The following is a 22,994-nucleotide window of genomic DNA, read 5'->3' as shown; positions in this document are numbered from 1 at the left end:
ATGTTCCATCGTCATCAACGCAAGTCGATGATGAAATTCCCACTCTTCATGTACAATCGACGCAAGTCGATTTAAATGAAGAAAGTACCACTATTCCTGAGCAAATAGTCACGAAGCCTCGTCGTAGTTGGAGGGTTTCTAGGAACCCAGTTCGCTATGGTTTGGATGGTGAAACCAATATGGTTGTTGGTGACACTAGTGATGATGATTCGTTGTCTTTTAAACAGGCAATGGCTAGCCCTGAAAAGGAACTATGGCTCGAAGCCATGAAACGGGAAATGGAGTCTATGTACTCAAATTCTGTCTGGGATCTTGTGGAAGCACCTAGTGACTTTAGGGCCATTGGGTGCAAGTGGATCTACAAGAAGAAATGAGGTGTTGATGGAAATATCGAGACTTATAAAGCTCGATTAGTGGCAAAGGGTTATACCCAAAGAGAAGGCGTGGACTATGAGGAAACTTTTAGTCTGGTAGCCATGCTCAAATCCATTCGCATCCTCCTATCCATAGCAGCTGCTCTCGACTATGAGATCTAGAAAATGGACGTCAAGACAGCTTTTCTTAATGGAAAGCTTGAGGAAGTCATTTATATGGATCAACCAGAAGGATTTAAAGTATCTGGACAAGAAGGAAAAGTTTGCAAGTTGAATAGGTCCATTTATGGACTTCAGCAAGCTTCTCGTTCCTGGAATCTTAGGTTTGATGAAATAATCAAAACCTATGGCTTTGAACAAAATATTGATGAGCCATGTGTTTACCAACTGAAGGCAAATCAAATAGTGGTATTCCTGGTTCTTTATGTAGATGATATCTTACTCATTGGAAACAATGTTAAGAAATTATCAGATGTGAAGAATTGGTTGAGCACTCAATTCCAGATGAAGGATTTGGGTGAAGCAAGTTATGTTCTAGGTATCCAGATCATCAGGGATAGAAAGAACAAACTTTTAGCTCTATCTCAAGCAGCTTACATTGATAAAGTGCTTGAACATTTCTCAATGACAAATTCCAAGAAAGGACGTGTAACGCCCTGGATAACCAAGACCGTTACACTGTGTGTTTAAAATAGTGCAAGACTTGCTAATCAAGTCATTCAGACAAAGTGTAAACTCTATACAATTATCTGAGTAGGAATAAAAAGATTTTGGTTACAAACAGGCTATTTTCATTAAAAATGACGATTTAATACATGGAGACTCGAAATAGGGTTTAGATGTCTTAATTACAACAAATTCTAGAAGTTACAAATAGTTCAAGCCACTCTAATGGCAAAATATACATTTTAGGTTTCCGTCCTGTACAATGTGTCGACCGTGGCGGCCGAGCAGCTGACAATGTACACCTCGCCCCCAGAGCTCTCCAACTCATGGTTGATTCAGCCTACCCTTGCCTTTACCTGCACCACGTAGCACCCGTGAGCCAGGGCCCAGCAAGAAAGCATAATAACATAGCAAGATTAACATCAATAATCAAATATTCCACAGTGCATAATCAGAAATTCATCAGTTCATAACACCTATCCACGTAATGATAACATTTGTCATCCAGACAGTCAATCAACTATATTCATAGCACAATATTCACGTTCATAACTAATAGATTGTCATATCCATCAAATAACATTCAGGGTTGGCGCCCTTAGTCGCACCCTTTATTTAACACACTGTCTTCGGCTCAATAGGGCCGCCCCCAGTGTAATACTCACTGACTCCGGCCAGCTTAACCGAGCTCAGTGATAAATAAGCTGCCTCAGCTCCCAGTGGCTGAGCCGCGCCCCAGTGCGCAAATAATGATTCCGACACCCTTAGGCCGGTAATCGCATGTCCCATGGTGTAATAACACCATCTCATGACATGATATACAAATATTAGGAACTCTTAGTCCCATCGTGACCACATGGTTAATCACATTCACAAAACAATGCATGCAAACATAGGGAACACTTAGTCCCAACCTAACCACATACTCAGGTGCAGCTTTCTTACCTGTATCCCGAGCTTCCGATGCTCCAAAGCCACGAGCACGGTCCTCTAACCCGAGCCTCACCAAAGACCTAGTCACAACACAAACGAAACATCCTTTATCATTAACCAATCCAAAACTACTTCCCGGAACCAATCCCACACTCTCGGAATGCTCCAAATCCCTAAAACAATGCACCGAAGACATCCCCCAAATCCCCGGAGCAAAGGCTCAAAATTGCAAAATATCACATTCTGAAAATGGCCTAGCGCCGCGGCGCCCAGCAAGTCAGAGAGCTCGCCCCTTCCCTGAAACAGCCTTGCGCCGCGGCGCGCTAGAACAGCGCCGCGGCGCTCCTTCGCGAGCCCAGAATTCTGGGTTTTTCCCCTGCGTTTTCCCGAACCCAAAACACTCCAAATCACCCCAAACTTATACCTAAGCCTCAAAATCAATTCAGAACCCCAAATGAACCCCTTTAACAACCTATAAACATCACAAACAACCCCAATCACACAAACACACCCCAAAATCCTATCTTGAGTTTCAAATTCCTAAAACTTTAACCATGGCTTCCAAAACTACAAATCATGCTTCAAAAGTCTTAAGCCACACCAATTACGAAATTAAACATGCTAAAGATTCTTACCTCAATCAAACTCAGCTTGAACTCCTCCCAATTCCCAGCTCCCAACCTCTTTGCTCTTGATTACCCTAATTGAGTTTCAAAGTAAAACCAGCCATATTCCCTTTAAGTTTTCTCACTTAATCTCTGAAAATTCAGACTTAAATTCAACTTAAACAGAGCACAATTCTTACCTTTGAGAAGTCCTAGCTTAAACCTGGTTTTGATTGCCTCAAACTCCCTTTGAGTCTCCTCCTAGGTCCCAAGTTCAGCCCCTTCTTCATTTCCCTTTTCTTTCTAGCCCTTTCTTTCAATTTCAGCATAAACCAAAATATCACAAAGTATTATACGTATTCCCTTTTCCTACAGCTGAAGTAATCCTAATCCTTGCCTAATGACCCTTTTACCCTTCCATCTAACTCCCATTCCAACTAAACCTCAAGGCCCTTCTTGGCATTCCTACCTCCTTACAATTCTACCACTTCTTTAACCAATCTTGTTACTCTCTATGGTTACTAGCAGTTATACAAGTTACCAAATTACCAGTTACCATTATCTCACAAGAGCTAACTTACAAAATCCCCAAAATACCTCGAGACTCCTCCCAAGCCAGGTATAGAATCCCCATTGTGACTTTTGAGTTATCTAGCTCTCTAGGACCGTCTCGGCACGTGCATCGCATTGATATCACCACACGCACGTGGTACAAATCACATCACATAATTATCACACTTATGCCCTCAACGGGCTAGAATTATCACATATCATAATACACATAGTCATGCATCGCAAATACTCAAATAGTCATATAACATGCTTAAAATCACAATCATGCGTCTTAATCATTAAATTCACGCATACTTCCCATTATGCCCTCCAGGCACGCTAATCAAGGCCCTTAAGCCTTATTAGCAAATTTGGGTCGTTACAGGACGTCTACCGTCCCGCCATGGAATTCATCTTTCAAAGAAGCTGTCTCCCCGGACTCCTGAAGAGGAAGATGCAATGAGAAAAGTTCCTTACGCATCTGCAGTTGGAAGTCTGATGTATGCCATGTTGTGTACTAGACCAGACATCTGCTATGCAGTGGGAGTAGTGAGCAGGTATCAGTCAAACCCAGGACCGAAACATTGGATAGAAGTTAAGCATATCCTGAAGTATTTGAGACGGACTAGGGATTATATGTTAGTCTACAAGGGTGGTGTTCTGAACCCTGTAGGCTACACCGATTCAGATTTTCAGACGGATGTCGATGACAGGAAGTCTACTTCTGGAATGGTGTTTACTCTTGGGGGTGGAGCTGTGATTTGGAGAAGCATAAAGAAGTCTGTAATCTCAAATTCCACCATGGAGGCTGAGTACATAGTTGTGTCAGAAACAGCTAAGGAAATAGTCTAGCTAAAGAAGTTCTATTCGGATCTTGGAGTTATTCCAGAAATGGATAAACCGCTTGTGTTGTTTTGTGACAATACAGGAGCGATAGCCAACTCGAAAGAACCTCGAAGTCACAAGAGAAGTAAGCATATAGAAAGGAAGTATCACATTATTCGAGAATATGTGGCCAGGGGAGATGTGAAGGTTATGAAGATTGCAACTGAAGACAATCTTGCAGATCTGTTTACAAAGACACTACCAGAAGCTACATTTGATAAGAATATCAAGGAGATGGGATTAGTAGAATTAAGGCATTAGTTTCAATTAGTGCAAGTGGGAGTTTGTTGGGGTTTTATGCCCTAATTAAAACTCAAATTCTTTGTAATCTCATTTTATTATCAATAAAAGAATAGAAATCATTTTTTGACTTGGTCAATCGCTTTGCTCACATGTTTTATTTTCATGATTATTTGTTTAATATAAACTTCTATTAAATCCCGAGCATATAGCTAATCTTATTTATAGTGACGTAATCACAGTGGAATATAAAATATGATTATATGTTCAAAATAAGTTAGTCCTAAGATTAGTCAGTGCACCCGATTTACACTGACTTGCCAATCTACGATATGATCTACTTACACATTACAGTGTTATGTTCTTTCCAGAACATTAGCAAAGTAGATAAGATCGAATGTATCTGTTACATCGGACAGGACCGATATTGACAGTTGATAAGATAAGTAAACATACCGTTATTATCTATTCTAGTCATATCATATAGTTGACCATAGGTCAATTCAATCTCAATTCCGAGTGGTTAGTATTCTAACTGATTGTATTATTTGAGTTCTTTGACTTGTTCGTTACCAGCTTACCCTACGGACTAGCCCATACTTACATCTTGGGAACTCGGTAGTATAATTGAGTGGGAGTGTTAATCATAGATATGAACATCTATAGCTTCTGATGAAGAAGTGAAACGATGGTTTCCTTTTAGTTTGGTTCAAGGTGTTAAATGATAGAGATCTCATTTCAGTAATTAAATTAGTTTACTGAAATATCATTTACAAGGAACTAAGTGTTTTAAGGATAAAATACAATGAGGGGTAAAACGGTATTTTAGTCCTATCTCATTGTAGACCGTCTATAGCGGATTGAGTGACAATTATGGTTGTAACAATGGATAATTAATAGCGTATCTATATTTGTTATAGAGCGTTCTATGAATTCAAGAGTGCAATTCCAAGTCTATAGTGGAGTCACGAGGAATTAATAAGTTAGTAAATTTATTTGTTAGATTTACGATAACTTATTGGAGCATGATTTCATAGGCCCATGGTCCCCATTGTACCTTGGATAATATCATCTAGATAGTCTCAATTAATTGATTTAATTATCAATTAGAATTATCAAAGTTGTCCAGGTCAATTTGGATAGTTTCACAGAGTTGTGTAATTTTGAGAAGAAAAGAGAATTTATGGCAGATTTATTAATTAAGATAAATTGGTATCTAAATTAATAAATAAATTTAAATCAAGATTCAAATTATAAATAATTAATTTGATAAAGGATTTAAATAATTATTTAATTAATTAAATGAATAGAAAATAATACAGGTCTTGATTTTAAGTCCAATGGGCTTATAATCAAATGGGAAATTTCACGAGCCTATAGCCCATGATAATTTCGACCTAGGGCTTCAAAATGGCTATTATTTTATTGATTTTTTAATTAAATTAAATGGCCTAATTGAGTCTATAAAAGGAGTGCTTAGAGAGAAGTCAAAACATAAGTTTGATAAGTCACAAGTCAGATTATCTGATAGTTTTAGATTCTCTCTAAACACAAGTCCTTTTCTAAGTCACTTTGTTATTTTCTCTTCTTCTCTCTATATCTATCTCATGTGTTGAGAATTTCCCACACTATTCTAGGTGGTTCTAAGGATACATTGGAAGATTGTGAAGAAAATAGAAGATCGGTTCAGTTTCTTGATAATACTCTGCGACAGAGAGGATACAAGAGTTAGAGAAACTGAAGGATGGACTCTTTAATTCTGCTTCGTATACTGTAAGTATTATATTCTTTGTTTCTCTTGAATTCAATTTTAGAAACATGTTTTAGGCTATCTTTTATTAATTTTTTTAATATTAGATATACATGAAAATAAATAAAGATCATGTATAAGCTAATCCAACAGTAACCTCGATGAGAGGTGTACATGGAACAATCGGAAGGGTCTGCTCTAAAAGGTATTGAACATAAAGTGTGTAAGCTTGTCAAATCATTATATGGTTTGAAGCAAGAACCTAAACAATGGCATGAGAAGTCTGATGAGGCCACTGTTTTTATGGGTTTAGACACAATAGTGTCGTCAAATGCTTATATTCTAAGACTTATGATGATTATGTCATCTTAGTGTGTCTATATGTTGATATTGAGTAATGACATGAAAGGCATAATAGAAACGAAGAGATTTCTATCTTCTAACTTCAAGATGAAGACCTTGGAGAGATTGATACCATTTTAGGTATTGAAGTTAGAAGGAGTATTGATGGATATGCCTTAAGTCAAACTCATTATGTTGAGAAAATGCTTGACAAGTTTGGTCATCTCAATATCAAAGAGGCAAACACACCCTTCAATTCAAGTATAAATCTTGAAAAGAATGAAGGGAGAGCGATGGCTCAACTAGAGTATGCAAGTGCAATTGGGAGTTTGATGTATGCCACTTATTGTACAAGAGCGGACATTGCATTTGCGGTTAGTAAACTTAGTAGATTTACTAGCAATCTAAGTATCTTACATTGGAAGGCGGTTGGAAGAGTGTTTGGATACCTTATAAGGACCAAAGAGTTATGCCTCCAATATTCTAAGTTTCCTAAGGTACTTGAGGGATATACCAATGTAAGTTGGATATCCGGCGTAGATGATAATCTCTCCACAATCGGTTGGGAGTTCACCCTTGGTGGGGGTGCGGTTTCTTAGGGTTCTAGGAAACAAACATGTATATGTAACTCAATTATGGAATCCGAGTTTGTAGCTCTAGCAGCAACTGACAAAGAAGTCAAGTGATTAAGAGATCTCATGTTGGAGATACCAAGAAGCATGATTGATGTATCGACGATTTCGATACATTGTGATAATCAAGCTACTTTGATTAGAGCTTACAAACAGATTTACAATGGGAAATCTAGACATATAAGTCTAAGACATAACTATGTGGGGAATTGATTGATAAGAGTGTCATATTAATTTCATATGTGAAATCATGTGAGAACTTAGCGGATCCATTTACCAAACCTCTTGGGAGAAATTTGGTTAGTTCCACAAATAAAGGCATGGGACTAAAACTCCTGGATATATAGGTTCCCCAATGATGGCAACTTAACTCAAAACTTGTTTACATCAAGTGTAGAGTTCAATGGCTAAGAACAAGTCATTCGATAAGGGAATAGTTTCAACATTAACAATCTAAAGTCTCATCAAGGGTTAGTTAATATTGGTTTCTATTGAAGTGAGGGTTAAGCCTAAGGCTTTTTATGAAATTTAGTTAAGAGTAACAAGCATCTCTAAAGGTAGCAAAGATGCTGTAACAATTTCACCTATATGAACCTAGAGGTGGGTCGCCTCTCAAGAGAGTAGGAGTTTTCTATCACGATGGTTCATGAATGGATCAATCATAAGGCCATAAATAGTGATGGGCGCGAACAGTGGGAAATACATAAGTAGTCAGATAGATGTGTGTGAGACATTATCGATTTTTATCACTAGGAATGTTGGGTTCAATCTTTTAAGAATACCTTAACATTTATATTTAAGCTTTGTAGTATTTTCCCTATGTAAAGTTCAAACCCAAAAGGTACTTTACTTTATATCATTGGCTAGAAAAGAGAGGATGTATTTAACCAAGTGGGAGAATGTTGAGATTGGTTAAATACATGGTGTAATTGTTTAGGCACGAAGAGGTGCTAAAACAATAGTGATTTCACAAAAGTCAACATGTGAAAGTTGACTTTGAGTATAGGAATTTTTAAATCAAACTTTTGGGTCCAAAATATTTATTTGGAGTGTATAAGAGTACCCAAAAAGTTTGGGAGCATTTTGGAGGTTTTTTTAGACACCTAATGGAGATGCATTGCAGAGATTAGCGATACGTCGCCTCCTAGGAGGCGATACATCTCTTGGGCTCTCAAAACCCTAGAGATAGAAAGTACCAGGCAATACGTCGCCTGGTATAGGGCGACGCATCTCCTGGTCTGGCAGAATGTCCATACGGTTACATGTTTTAGCTCCAAAACTTAAATTTAAATGCTCTAATCTCAATTGTTGAGTCTAATGAGGATCCTATACTATTTAAGGTGTTCAAATGAGTTAATTGGTGACTTGATAACTCATCTCTTTCTCTCACTAAAGAACTATCTCTAGCTCCAAGATCTTCATCAAGAAAGCTTGGATTGCATGGAGATCCAATGATTGTGAATCACAATCTCATTTCAATAGTTGTAGCTTCAAGCATCTTCAAAGGAAGGCTAGGAATAGAGATTTTGGGGCAACAAATCTTCATTTGTGTCAAGCCTTGTCACTTTTGTGTTTCACATAAAATCATAGCCTGTGATTTTATGTCTGTAGGGTTATGTTCTTCAAGGAATGTCTACTCTAGACTTTATCCATTGTGCTTATGTAATTTGTGTTTAACTATTCTATGATATTAATTTACTTGTATGATTTTGTCATTGAGTTGTAATACAAACAATTTTTTGTGAAGCCTAATCCCAACATGTTGTCTCAAGGAAGAGAGAGAGAAAAGGGTAGTTATTCAACCTAGGGTATTTGTTTCCTCTTTTGTGTTCCATCACTTGAATTTGGGGAGGGAATTTAGGGAAAGGAATAAGGATTTGATTGGAAATTTTCCTCTTAGGGTTAGATAGGTTAAGAAGGGGAACAAATGGGTCTTGAGAACTCATTTTGGTGGTTGTCGTGTATTGAGAGAGAAAGAAAGACAGAGAACTCGTGAGGAAGAGAAAGAAAAAGAGGAAGGAGAAGGAGGAGGCTAGGGTTCAAAAATCCTAAGTATGTTTTGTTCTATTTTTTTTATTCTCTAAGTATATATCTTCCCCTCTATCTTAAGTGTTCTTTTCTTTCTTCTTGTCTTGATGGGTTTGAAAACCATAGGTGCCCAAAGGTGTGCTCTTGCTTTTGAGTTTCTGATCATAGTCAAGGAGGTAATGGCATCCTACCTTTTGTTATTATGGTGATGCTATATTGTTATTTTGTTTATGGTTTTGACATTTTGGTGGTTGTTTGGATAGATTATTTCCATGGATATTATGGTTCTTCATGATTCTATTTTGTTATTGTAATATCTGCTTCTACTAGTAAGGGTATTTCGGTAATCTGGCTTGGGTCAAGGAATCATGGTAAATTGTATGACATTATGTGTTTAATTATATGAATTATGATATGCATGAATTATGATGTATGTTTATTTATGTGTCCTGTCAAGCAATCCACTCACATTAGTTTATTCAAGTATTAGGGGCCAAAGTGTAATAGAAGTTGTGTATTGGGGATCAAAGTAGAATTATGGGTTTTATGATAGAAAGTGTAATTATGAAAAGTTAAAACTATTAGTTTGGTTGGAAATTACAATAAAGGTCTTAACTGATTATTAAGGATAAATTAGAGGTTGGGGATAATAGTGTAATTTGATTTTTACACGATTAAAAATCAGATTAAATAATTAATTATTAAGTAAAACTTTCAAACTCTAGTTTTTCAATAGACTGAAGGGGAAACACACCAAGAAAAATATCTCGTTCTTGATCTGAGTTTTTTTTAAGCTTGAGGTTTGGAGGAGATCATCAATCTGGAATATTGAAGGGCTAGGAGATCCCATAGACGTCAAGGATCAAAGATTTTGGTGGCTGGATCTTGATCTGTAAGTGTTCAAACTTTTGTTTAAAGTTTTGTCAATCTAAGTTTTTGAAGTTTTGTGCCTGCTGTTATTCTTTCTAGGATAATGAATATTTAATATAGGCTTAGGGTTGTTAATATCTTTATTCCAATGGTTAAAAACATGTTAGGATATTTGTTTTGGTGGTTTGAGGTCGAGATTTTACGATTTGGCACGATTTTTTTGGTTTACAAATTGCAACTGCAATCTCTGAAATTAGAGACCTAGGCGACCGCACCTAGCCCTGGTGTGACCGCGCTACTTGACTGGTTTGGCCTGATGCAACCATGCCAGTTGCCCAGAAATGTGATTTTGAGGACTTTTATGTACCTTTAAGATATAAGTTTGTAATTGTTGGAACTTTATGCAGAGGGGTTTTAAGACTTTCTCAAGGATAATATGGGGATGATTTAGTTTTAAAAAGAATATTATTGGGTCTAATTATGGTTTTGTTTGGTTGAGGGTTTTAAAACTTTGATGCTATATGTTTAGGCACACTGAGAATACTTGAAGAGACACGTTAGGGTGTGTGGATCGTTGTTGCTTTTGAGGTAAGAAGAGTGGACACCTGCATGCAAGGTGTACGCTTGATGTAATGTATGGTAGAAACTGTTTTATGTGATTTGTTTATGTTAATGTATGATTGTGCTAATGAATGATTATGTTTGATGAGCGTATAGGTAATTGTGGTTATGTGTTGTGTATGTGTATGTGATAACTGCTTGGCATGCTTACGTTTTAAAATGCATGTCTACATTACGAGACTGCATGCTTATGATATGTTGAAATTTCATGCTTACGTTATACGGTACTTGTCCAACTCAACTTGGGCTACATTATTTCATTATTTAAAATTATTTATCTTTATTGCTATTAATTTAAATTCCTTGTTAAGGTTATGGGATTGTATCCTATACAACTCTTCTTGTTGGGCTTTGGCTCATGGGTACTTTGTGCTGCAGGTAAAGACAAAGATGTGGTTACTACACAATAATTTGGAGAGCTTTGGCAGAGGTCGTACATGTCAAGGATTTAACGACCATAAGAGCTCGTGCTTACATTGGAAATTTACTAAGCATTTTTTTTAGAATAATGTTTAAGTTTTATTAATTGGATTTATAGTTTTTTATTTTATTTTATTTATGATACCTATGAAACTCTGGAGTTTCATTCTTTTAAACGTTTCAGTTGTATTTACGACCGAATTCTATAAATGGTAATTGTCAAATTAACACTTCAAGAAATTTGGGTGTTACAGTTGGTATCAGAGCAATGATTTTGTTTCATGTAGACTATCCTGACATGTACTCCCGCCGCTGAAGACAAGCTCGACTTATTGCACAGTATGCTTTATTTAAGTTTGTTTTGGTTATGTGATTATTTTCCTTATGTGTTTTAGTGCATTATCGGCATGTGTAGAGTAGCTAGCATGGTTTGTGTGCTTAGAGTCCCTAAGGATCGTTTGAACAAGACCAACAAAGGAAGCTAGAAAGAAGGACAAGAAAGGTATGAAGAATAAGGATGCAAAATTTTGCATAATAGAATATCAAAAGTTAGTGAACCATTGTGTGATGGTCAACCAACACATTCAAGACATGGTCTGGGAAGGAGGACTGTTAAGTTGTAAGAATAAGTATGAAGTATTTAGAGATACGATTTCCTCAAGAAGGATGTAGGAAGAACTCCAGGAAATGTGGAAACACGTACAAGATAGAGCTCGAGAAGGTGCTAAGTACAAGTGTACACTTAAGGCCTTCGTAAGACAACAAGGGTTCGCAATGTCCAATGAACCATCAGATCAAGGAATTTCTATAGAGATGTTGGATAATCTCAAATTTTCTTTCATGTGCATAGGATATGGTTGTAGACGTTTCGTTGTATACATATTGGTTTTAGTTGATATGTTCTTATTCTTGGTTTGTGAACTTTTGTGAATGATGGATGTATCAAGATTTTTTTGGCTTTATGAATAAATGGAGATTAGTAGTTTGATGGATTTAAAAGTATGTCTTTGTTCCTAATTTTGAAGTGTTGCACTAAGATACACAGTTGGTTTCAGGAATGAATTGAAACCATGGCTCCTAGGAGGTTAGTACGAAGAAACGTTGGGGTTAATCGCAACCTTGATGGCCAACGTGTTGTGAGACCCAGTACATGAGCTAACAATAATGGCAACCCATCACTAGCTAATGGGGGGAGTAAGCGCGAGGAAGATCCTAATATTTCCTACCAAAGGTTGGAGGCGTAGTTTATGGCCATGCAAGAAGACATGAGGAAACAGGCTGGGGAATTAAGGGAACTGAGACACCTGAGGCAGCAACAACCTCATCAAGCACCATTAATCAGAGATGTGCTGGGAATTGTGCCTTTAAAGAAATTGTAGTTGACAATGGTTTTAATGAAATGAATAAATAAATTTGATTATTGTGTATATGTAGCTTATGTACTGTATTATTGTTAAAAACATTAAGTAAATATCATAAAATTCCAAAGTTCATCTATGTGGTCTCAATCTCATATTGGTATGAGAGGATCGAGATTGAGATAATGGACTTAAATAGTTTGCAGTAAAATAAAGTTGTGGAATCTTTAGATTAATTACTGATAGTACGGTACACTAGTATTATGAATACATGTGACCTAGATCTGGGTTACTAGTGTAGTAGGACACTTTAGTGACTACTACATACTAAGAGTATGTAAAATTAGACTAGATATGATTTGATAATACTTGTTTAAATACCATTTCATAGTATTATAAAACACATCAACTGATGATCATATACAAACTGATCTTGATCATGAAGTTACTATGAACTCCTATATATGCCATTTGATTCTTTGATTCATGTGTTACGGTTTGTCAGAATGATCAGGCTAAGAACTATTGTTTTGGGGACTCAATGATGTATATGGCTGGGGACGTAGCTTAACAGATATAGAATCTATACCTTCTTATAGATTGAATGATGGTTCCGTATTGGGTTGGTTTTGGAACTGAAAAGGTTATTGACGACAAATTCATAATCAGATTGTGAATTAACCTTCACTAGTAAAGTCAATGGTACACTAGGAATCAAGATATAATTAAAAGGGTAAAATGGTAATTTTATTCCCACTTAATAATGAATAATCAATAGATGATTAATTTGTATGTAATGATTATATCAATGGACACTTTATGGCTACAATAAAGTACTCAGTAAATGTATGTCTTTAATTCTCAAGAGTGTAGTCTCATATTTATAGTGGAATAATCATGAAATTAATAAATATGATTATTGAATCAAAGGACTTTGGTTAATAATCTTTTATTTATTGGAGGTTGGAATTATTGGTCCATAGGTCCCTAGTGCGCCTCTATCAACACTATTCAAGGTAAGAGTTGATACAAGGGTTAAACTGTGAATGAGATATTTGAGAGTATATTTATTCTTCGGGATAAATATACAATTATGTGATAATTGAAGTTGCACAATTTATTGTTTCTTTAAAGCAATTTTTGAAATTGTATAGAAATAAAAGAAGTTGTTTTTATCAATTATTTTATTTAAGTGAGAAAATGATAAATATGGATAGTCAAAATTGGTTTGTTTATTATATTTATTTATTTAATGATAAGATGATAATGAAAATTCAAATTTTTAATTTTTAATTTTTAATTTAAGTTGTTATCTTTTCCTTAAAAAGATTGTATCTTATTTGAATTTCTAATTATTAATTAATTAAAATAAAAATGCATGAAAAATCAAATCCCCTTATTTTAGGGAGGTGTTACACGCATAGGGCTTCCTGGACTGCCCTATGCATGTACTACTACTGATAGTGATCAATTATTGGTTTTTTATTTTATTTAATTAATTAATAAAACATTTTGAAAATAGTTTTAAAATGGAATGTAAGACTTTGTCTTTGATTATCATTTATTTTATTATTATTAAGATGATAGATTTTATTTGATTATTATTATGATAATAATGCCTATATATTCTATATGATAGAAAATAGGAGAATAGAAGTTTTTAAGAGAATCATCAGTAAAACTAATCATCTTTTTCTCACAAAAGATAAACCTTTCTCTCTAGCCTATAATCAAGAGTCTCGTGTGTTGAGAATACTTTTGATTCACAAATTTGATTCTTGTTCTCTATGTGCCCACCTACATCTTGAGGTTTAGAGAACATCTTGGAAGATATTGGTGTGAGTACTCTAGTGAGGATAGGAAGATCGAAATATATACGAAAAGATTCAAGGATTCTTGATAGGCTACAAGAGGTAAATCATTTTGTATTATTTTTACATGTACATATTTTGTTTGTTAACATATTGCATATTAAAGGATCCTCATGTAAATTTGTTTATATTAAATGTTTTTGCTGTATACAATACTACCATTACTGCAATTTCTGCTACGCACTAGGAACAGTTCCTAACAAGATGGTCAATAGCTTATAACATCGATTGTAGCTATTCCTAAAGTCGGCAATCATCTGGAGCCATTGTATGAAAGGTTCAGGAAGCAACATCCTCCCATGTTTGAGGGGAGCGTTGATCCATGGAAGGCAGAGCAATGGATGAGCATGATGGGGTCAATTCTGGACTTCATGCGAGTTGAAGGAAATGACAGGGTAGCCTATGTAACTCACATGCTGAGGGACGATGAAAGAATCTAGTGGGAAATGATCTCCCAGGCAAGAGACGTTACTCCAATGACTTGGGCAAAAATTTAGCAAGCATTTAATGACAAGTACTAAAATGTTGCAGTACGGGAGTAAAAGGTAGATGAGTTTGCTACCTTGACCCAGGGGAATATGATGGTGAGGGAATACACACTAAAGTTTGACAGACTTGCCAAGTTCGCAGCAGATTTAGTGCCAACCAATGAAACCAAAGTAGATCGGTTTGTTCAAGGCTTAAATCCTATGATAGCCCAAGATGTGGAGATTGTATTAGTAGGGGCAACAGTATATATGCTCATGTTCTGGAAAGGGCACTCACTATTGAGAGAATGGAAGACAGAATCTGGAAGGAAGGTGCTGCTAAAAGAGTGGCAAGAAAGAACGCCTCCCAAGGTCATAACTCCAATGATCAGAAAAGGAAGGGAAGTAACCAGGCAGGGTAGTCAAGCCAGGATAAGAAGGCTAGAGATAATAAAGGAAACAATCGCACTGGTAGCAGGGAATGGGTACCCAAAGTGCAAAAAGTGTAAGAAGCTCCACCAAGGCGAATGCCGGGCAAACACATGTTATGGTTGTGGCAAGGAAGGACACATTAAGAGGAACTGCCCACAGAAGAGTCAGGAAGGGTCAAAGAGCAACATAAGAAGGACGATAATCTGGTTCCAGTGCATGTGTTCGCTCTCACCAAGCTTCTGGCAGAAGCAAGCATATCCGTGGTCTCAGATCATATTTTTATCACTGGAATTGATTGTCATGTTTTCATTGATTCTGGAGCCATTCATTCATTTGATTCTAAGAGAATAGTTAATAGATTTAATAGACCTTATGAGATGCATGCTAAGGGGTTTGGGACCATGTTACCAACCAGTGAAGTGGTAATATCTAGGAAGTGGTTTAAAGCCTTTCCTTTGAGGGTAGATGGTAGGGAGCTATTTGTAGACTTGATTGAGCTGGATATGATTGACTTTGACGTAATCATTGGAAAGGATTGGTTGACAAAGTACAACGCTACCATTGATTGCAAAAAGAAAATGGTGGTGTTTAAGCCTGGTGGAAAGGAGCCTTTTGCGTTAGTGGGGACAGCAACAAGACTAAGAATTCCAATCATTTCCGTGTTAGAATCTGAGAAGATGTTACAGCATCTATGCATGGGATTCTTGGCTGGCATGGTTAACACAGCAGAAACGAGAATGTAGAGATCGGAAGACACAAGAATAGTACGTGACTACTTGGATGTATTTCCGGAAGACTTACCGGGATTGCCACCACAACAAGAAATTAAGTTCATGCTTGAGCTAGCACCGGAAACAACGCCAATCTCGAAAGCACCATATAGAATGGTGCCTGCTAAATTAAAGGAGTTAAAGGTTCAGCTGTAGAAATTACTTGACCTAGGTTTCATTAGGCCAAGTTACTCACCATGGGGAGCACCAGTGTTATTCATAAAGAAGAAGGACGGGTCAGTGCGGATGTGCATTGATTATAGGGAACTTAACAAGGTCACCATCAAGAATAAATACCATTTGCCAAGGATAGATGGTCTTGTTGATCAACTCCAAGGAAAGGCGATGTTCTCAAAGATAGACCTGAGGTTGGGATACCACCAGTTAAGGGTGAAGGGAGGGGACATTCCAAAGACAGCATTCCGTACTAGGTACGACCATTATGAATTTTTGGTGATGTCTTTTGGACTTACCAATGCCCCTGCGACATTTATGGACCTAATGAACAAAGTCTTCAAGGACTACTTGGATAAGTTCGTGATAATATTTATAGATGATATTCTAATTTATTCACGAACAGAAGAGGAACACAAAGAACATCTAAGGTTGACACTGCAAAGGTTAACAAAACATCAGTTGTACGCGAAATTCAAGAAGTGTGAATTTTGGCCAACTCAAGTGGCATTCTTAGGACACATTGTCAGTAAGGATGGTATTAAGGTGGACCCAATAAAGATCAAAGCCATAAAAGATTGTGCACAACCAAAGAATGCTTTGAAGGTGAGAAGTTTTCTTGGGTTGGCAGTGTATTACCGAAAGTTTGTAGAAGGGTTTTCAAAGATCGCCACGTCATTGACCAGAAAGGGAATCAAGTTTGTATTGACTAAGGACCATGAGCAGAGCTTTTAGAAATTGAAGAATAGGCTTATCACGACACCTATATTAAATCTACCTACAGATAATGAGAAATTTGTGGTATATTGTGATGCGTCGAAGTAGGGACTAGGGTGCGCATTAATGTGAGCAGAGAAGGTGATAGCATATTCATCTAGGCAGTTGAAAGAGTATAAACAATGCTACTCGACACACGACTTGGAATTGACAATAGTAGTGTTCGCATTAAAGATATGGCGACACTATTTTTATGGGGAAAAATGTGAAATTTATACAAACCATAAGAGCCTGAAATATTGTATCACCCGGGGAAGGAAAATGTGGTAACCAACGCCCTAAGTCGTAGAAGCCAAGGGTAAGTAGTGGCTATAATAAATATATCTGCCAAGTTGATGGAAGAAGTAGAACGAGCAGGTATAGAGTTGATCGTAGGGGGGTTAGAAAACTTGACTCTACATTCGACTTTGTTAGAAAAAATAAAAGAGGAACAGGATAAGGATCTGCAAATACAAAAGTATAAGCAAGGAATCCAAAATGGAAGTAGCAAATATTTTACTCTCAGTAACTGAGGAACAGTGAGATATAAGGAATGGATATGTGTGTCAGTTGATTTAGAAATTAAGAAGGAGATTCTTGATGAGGCGCATACTACTCCTTATTCTTTACACCCAGGGAGTATGAAGATGTACCAAGATTTAAAGATGTTATATTGGTGGCCTAGGATGAAGAAGGATGTAGTGGAGTATGTCATAAGGTGTCTCACGTGCCAGCAAGTCAAAGCGGAGCACCAAAGACTGTCTCGTTTATTACAATCCTTAAACATTCCAGAATGGAAGTGGGAAGAGATTTCTATGGACTTTATGGTGGGGTTACCTAAGACCACAAAGAAACATGATTCAGTCTGGGTGATCATTGATAGATTTACGGGGCACACTTTATACCTATTGGAACAGTATTCACAGCAGTACAATATGCTAAGCTTTATGTGGAAGAAATTGTAAGACTTCATGGAGTACCAAAGTCAATCGTTTCGGATAAAGACCTGAAATTCACTTGTAAGTTATGGGAAGGATTACAGAAAGTGATGGGTACCAAGTTGAAATTCAGTATAGCATTCCACCCCCAAACAGATGGCCAGACAGAAAGAACAATACAGATTCTAGAAGACATACTTAAAGCATGCGTGTTGGATTTCGGTGGATCATGGAGCAAGAACCTTCCATTGATTGAGTTCTCGTATAATAATAGTTATCAATCGACTATTGGAGTAGCACCATACGAGATGCTCTATGGAAGAAAATTTAGGTCGCCGATTCATTGGGAAGATACAGGCAAAACTAAATATTTAGGCTCGGAGGCAGTATGAGAAACGAATGAAACTATTTCCAAGATAAGAGTGCGCATGATCGCCTCACAATCGACAAAAGAGCTATGTTGATCCTAAGTGTAAGCACGTTGAGTTCCAAGTTGGAAATCATGTATGCCTCTGTGTTTCTCCTACGAAAGGAATTAAGAGATTTGACAAGAAAGGAAAGTTAAGTCCTCGATTTGTTGGACCATTCGATATAATAGAGAAAATCGGGGAAGTGACTTATAGGTTGGCCATGCCTCCAGCTTTGTCGGGAGTGCACTACATTTTTCATGTGTCCATGTTATGCAAGTATGTTTCAGATCCATCTCACATTCTTAGTTATGAGGCGTTGGATATGCAACCAGACCTATCTAAAGAAGAGACGCCGATAAAGATTCTTGATAAGAAGGAAAAAGCATTACGGAATAAGACGATCGGGTTAGTAAAGGTCCTTTGGAAAAATGACTCAGCAGAAGATGCAACGTGGGAATTGGAAACCGAGATGAAGGAGCAATACCGAGAGTTGTTCACGTAAATTTCGAGGATGAAATTTCTTTTAGGAGGGGAAAGTTGATATCCACTTCTACTAGTAAGGGTATTTTGGTAATTTGTCTTGGGTCAGGGTATTATAGTGAATTGTATGATATTATGTGTTTAATTATATGAATTACGATATGCATGAATTATTATGTATGTTTATTTATGTGTTCTATCAAGCAATCCACACACATTAGTTTCTTCGAGTATTAGGGGCCAATGTGTAATTGAAGTTGTGTATTAGGGGTCAAAGTAGAATTATGGGTTTTATGATAGAAAGCGTAATTATGAAAAAGTTAAAACTATTATTAGTTTGGTTGGAAATTACTATAAGGTCTTAAGTGAGTATTAAGGATAAATTAGAGGTTGGGGATAGTAGTGTAATTTAGTTTTACACGATTAAAAATCAGATTAAATAATTAATTAATAAGTATAATAGGTTTAGATGTCGTACGATTTTCAGACTCTGGTTTTGCGATAGAATGAAGGGGAAACAGACCAAGAACAACCTCTCGTTCTTAATCAGAATTTTTTTGAAGCTTGAGATTTGGAGGAGATCATCAATCTGGAATATTGAAGGGCTAGGAGATCCCATAGACGTCAAGGATCTAAGATTTTGGTGGCTGGATCTTGATCTGTAAGTGTTCAAACTTTTGTTTATAGTTTTGTCAATCTAAGTTTTTGAAGTTTTGAGACTGCTATTATTGTTTCTAGGTTTATGAATGAATAATATAGGTTTAGGGTTGTTAATATTTTGATTCCAAGGGTTAGAAACATGTTAGGATAGCAGTTTTTGTAGTTTTGGGTCGAGATTTTACGATTTGGCTCGATTTTCAGGTTTAGAAATCGCAACTACAATCTATGAAATTAGAGACCTAGTGCAACCACACCTAGCCCTGGTGCGACCACACTACTTGACTGGTTTGGCCTGGCGCTCTGTGAGCGCGATCGCACCCAGGTACTAGCGCGACCGCGCCAGTTGCCTAGAAATGTGATTTTAGAGGACTTTTATGTACCTTTTAGATATAAGTTTGTAATTGTTGGAACTTTATGGAGAAGGGTTTTAAGACTTTCTCAAGAATAATATGGGGATGATTTAGTTTTAAAAAGAATATTAGTAGGTCTAATTATGGTTTTGTTTGGTTGAGGGTTTTAAAACTTTGATGTTATATGTTATGTCTAGGCACGCTGAGGATACTTGAAGAGACGCGATAGAATGTGTGGATCGTTGCACGTAGGGCGTACGCTTTACGTACTTTATGGTAGAAACTGTTTTATGCAATATGTTTATGTTAATGTATGATTGTGCTAGTGCATGACTATGTTTAATGAGTGTATATATAATTGTGACTATGTGTTGTGTATGTGTATGTGATAACTGCTTGGCATGCTTACGTTTTAAAATGCATGTCTACGTTACGAAACTGCATGCCTATGATATTTTGAAATTGCATGCTTACGTTATAATGTACTTGTCCAACTCAACTTGGGCTACGCTATTTCATGATTTATGATTATTTATCTTTATTGTTATTTATTTAAATTCCTAGTTAAGGTTATGGGGTTGTGTCCTACACAGCTCTTCTTGTTGGGCTTTAGCTCATGGGTATTGTGTGCTGCAAGTACAGGCAAAGATGTGGTTAGGGTCGAATTCTGATCCAAAGGTAAGGATTCCATCAAGTTTGGAAATTTTCTGGTTTGGTTTAAGTTTTGGTAGAATTTTAAACTATTGATTGAAATTGAGTTTTGGTGTCAATTAGGATTTGGTTTTGATGCATATATGTTGTGTATGTGGTGTTATTTGGAGTTTTGGGACCCTTTGGGACTTGGGTACACTTGGGGCATGACTTGGGTGAGTTTTGGCTCGGGGAAAAATGGTGGAAAAACCCAGTTTTCTAGGTTCGCGTAGTAGTGTCGCGACCCTGTTCTTCTGTGCCACGGCACTGGGATGATTCAGGACAGGGAGCCGTTGCTGAGTGTCGCGGCGCCTGTAAGGCTGTCCCGAGGTGCTAGGCCATTTTCAGAGCTCTTAAATTTGTGTATTTAGGGCTTAGTCCCAGGGGCCGGGGGATGATTTTACCACCCCGTGTGGGGAAATGGGAGGTCCCGAGAGCACAGGGTTGGTTCCAGGGATCAATCGGGTAGTAACGAGAACGTTACTTGTGGTGTGTGACTAGGTTACTGCAGGGACTCGGGAGAGGATCATTCTTGGGAGTCGTGATTGCTTTCCTGACTGCTAGCACTTGAATTAAAGGTAAGAAAACTAATGTACCAGTAGAGAAGAGTGTGGCCCTATTATTTGAATTGTGGGTCGTAGCCCTATTTTTTATACTTAGTATGTGTTTATATATTTGTCAAAGTTATGCTATGTGACGCATGTGTGTGAGTAAACGGCGAAGGCCAGGAATGGCTAAGGGGCCAAGAACAGCAAGGGGTCAGGATCGGCATTGAGCACGCGGAGTGCAGGCCATTGGGGGCGAAACCCTCCTAGGGTACTGCAGCACCCTCTCGGTAAAGACCGCAAACCTAGGGCTTGGTATGGCGCCTGGGATGGTGTTGGCCGCTATGTGCTTTGCTTGGTGGCTGTTTTGTTATATACTGTGAATTGGCATGTATGTATTATATGCTTTATGTTGAGTTTTCTTGCTTGGCTTCGGCTCACAGGTGCTCTATAGTGCAGGTAAGGGCAAGGAAAAGGTCGACCAACCATGAGTACGGAGTGCGTGGAGCAACAGGTACATGTTCGGCCTACCTGGCTGCCACGACCAGGGTTATTTTGGGAAAATGTACTGTAATAGTTGTTTTGTCGCCTAAGTTGACCTTAAATGTATTTTTAGATGTAAAGTATTTTCTAAACATTATTTTAGGATCTCAAATGTATAACACTTTACGTTTTCAATGAATGACCACATTTTTATATCAAATGCCTTTAAACGACTTTTATTATAGTTTAGCTACACTTTTAACCTAAAACCTCAATTAGCGAGCTAAAGACACGTTTTTAACTCACTTAGTGATGGCTCTAAGGAAGTAGGGTGTTACATTTTTGGTGGTGGACTGTTCCTTGGCGTACAATGCCATCTTGGGACGACCTGCACTGGTGGAGTTCAAAGTCGTCACCTCCATCTGCCATCTGTGCATGAAGTTCCCCACGAAGGCAGAAATTGGTACGATCCGCAGAGACCAGAAAGAGGCGAGACAGTGTTACAATGTCTCCCTCAAAACTCCCGTGATGGTGGTGGAGGAAGACCCCGAGAAGGAGGAAGGCTCTGCGAAGCCCAAGGCCTTGGAAGTACAAGTTATCTAGGAGACCGGGCCCGACGAGTTGGACCCGAGGGTTCAATAGGATAGGTCCATTGAACCAATAGAGGAGGTGGAGGAGGTAGTTATTGATACCTCCACCCCTGATAAAAACATAAAATTTGGGGAAGCTTGAAAATGGAAGTCCGAGAGGCATTGGTAGGCTTCCTTCGATAAAACCAAGACGTGTTCGCATGGTCACATTCTGACATGACTAGTATTGATCTGAACATTATATGCCACAACTTTAACATCGATCCTAGCTTTGCTCACGTCGATCAAACTTGGAAAGAGGCCCTAAAGGCTGAAGTGAACAAACTTCTCTCCAACAGATTTATCCGAGAAGCCCAGTACCCTAGGTGGCTGTCGAATCATGTGCCAAAGCCAAATGACACCTGGCGGACATGCATTGACTTCTTGGACCTTAACAAGGCTTGTCCAATGGACTGTTTCCCACTTTCCAAGATAGACATATCTAGCTACGAGTTGCTGTCATTCATGGACGCATACTCTGGATATAACCAGATATCCATGCACATCACAAATCAAGAGCACACTAGCTTTCGAACCGATAAGGGTGTCTATTGTTACATAGTGTTGCCTTCCGGGCTGAAAAATGTCAGCACCACCTACCAGAGGCTGGTTAACAAGATTTTCAAGAACCAGTTGGGGCAGAGCATGGAGATTTATATGGAGGACACATTTGTCAAGTCCAGGACTGCCCCTGACCATGTAGGCGACTTGACTGAGGTTTTCACGGTGCTCCGCCGATTTGGAATGAAATTAAACCCCCAAAAGTGCACATTTGGGGTTGCCTCCGGTAAGTTCCTAGGCTTCATTGTCAGTGCTTGGGGAATTAAGGTGAGAAGATCAAGACCCTAATCAAGATGCCATCTCCTCATAAACATAAAGACATTCAGGACTTGGCAGAGATGATCATAGCTTTGAGCCATTCTGTCTCCAAGGAAATGGACAAGTGAATCCCTTTCTTCAATGTCCTCCGAGGAAGTCAGAGGTTTGAATGGATGAAAGAATGCGAACAGGAGTTCCAACAACGCAAGGTGCACATGGAAAATCCTCCGATTCTATCCGAGCC

The sequence above is a fragment of the Humulus lupulus genome, chromosome 9 (assembly GCF_963169125.1).
Source record: "Humulus lupulus chromosome 9, drHumLupu1.1, whole genome shotgun sequence".
NCBI classification, from domain to species: Eukaryota; Viridiplantae; Streptophyta; class Magnoliopsida; order Rosales; family Cannabaceae; genus Humulus; species Humulus lupulus.
This window is presented reverse-complemented; position numbering follows the sequence as displayed.